Genomic DNA, 1,265 nt, shown 5'->3' with positions numbered 1-1,265 from the left:
GTAAAAAAGAACATACTTTTTCACTATTGTTGCAAAATGGTGTAATCAGTTCACAAGAACCTTAAATTTTTGAAGAACACTGACAGTGGTATTTCAGGTATTCTTTCACACAGAAGTCTGAGAACAGGCCAGTCAGTGCTGAAACTGATTGAAATGGAATAGCATATACTGGAGGATCAGGAGAGATGTAGGGAAAGAGTCAGGATCAGGAGAGATGGAGGGAAAGAATCAGGATCAGGAGGGATGGAGGGAAAGAGTCAGGATCAGGAGAGATGGAGGGAAAGAGTCAGGATCAGGAGGGATGGAGGGAAAGAGTCAGGATCAGGAGAGATGGAGGGAAAGAGTCAGGATCAGGAGAGATGGAGGTAAAGAGTCAGGATCAGGAGGGATGGAGGGAAAGAGTCAGGATCAGGAGGGATGGAGAGAAAGAGTCTGGATCAGGAGAGATGGAGGGAAAGAGTCAGGATCTGGAGGGATGGAGGGAAAGAGTCAGGATCAGGAGAGATGGAGGGAAAGAGTCAGGATCAGGAGAGATGGAGGGAAAGAGTCAGGATCAGGAGAGATGGAGGGAAAGAGTCAGGAACCTGCTCCCAAATATGGAGTATCACAGCCTGAAGAGACAACCAAACTGTCTCCAAGATGAATCATTTAAATGATAAATGAACAGTGAATAGATTCTGACAGACTTACTTAAGCGTCTCCATTTCATCCAGGACCTGATGCACCAAAGTTGTGGCCATCTGTGCAGCTCCCTGCTGTGCCTCAGCCTGCACCTGATGCACCATCGTTGTTGTGTCCATCTGTGCAGCTCCCTGCTGTGCCTCAGCCTGCACCTGATGCACCATTGTTGTGGCCATCTGTGAAGCTCCCTGCTGTGCCTCAGCCTGCACCTGATGCACCATCGTTGTGTCCTGCTGTGCAGCTCCCTGCTGTGCCTCAGCCTGCACCTGATGCACCATTGTTGTGGCCATCTGTGCAGCTCCCTGCTGTGCCTCAGCCTGCACCTGATGCACCATCGTTGTGGCCATTCCCAGGCATGCCTGCTGTGCCTCAGCCTGCACCTGATGCACCATTGTTGTGGCCATCTGTGCAGCTCCCTGCTGTGCCTCAGCCTGCACCTGATGCACCATTGTTGTGGCCATCTGTGCAGCTCCCTGCTGTGCCTCAGCCTGCACCTGATGCACCAGCATCGTTGTGTCCATCTGTGCAGCTCCCTGCTGTGCCTCAGCCTGCACCTGATGCACCATTGTTGTGGCCATCTGTGC

The 1,265-nt window shown here is 51.6% G+C and overlaps 1 protein-coding gene across 1 annotated transcript in view; it reads right to left on the bottom strand.

The window, feature by feature from the left end:
* The window catches only part of LOC118416396 (putative uncharacterized protein DDB_G0271606), a 131,415-nt gene that overhangs the window by 5,481 nt on the left and 124,669 nt on the right, over nt 1-1,265 (bottom strand). The window lies entirely within an intron of this gene.

This window comes from Branchiostoma floridae, chromosome 5 (genome assembly GCF_000003815.2).
Source record: "Branchiostoma floridae strain S238N-H82 chromosome 5, Bfl_VNyyK, whole genome shotgun sequence".
In the NCBI taxonomy this organism is placed as follows: Eukaryota; Metazoa; Chordata; class Leptocardii; order Amphioxiformes; family Branchiostomatidae; genus Branchiostoma; species Branchiostoma floridae.
The sequence above is the reverse complement of the archived record's forward strand: the minus strand, read 5'-3'. Positions and strand labels throughout refer to the sequence as shown.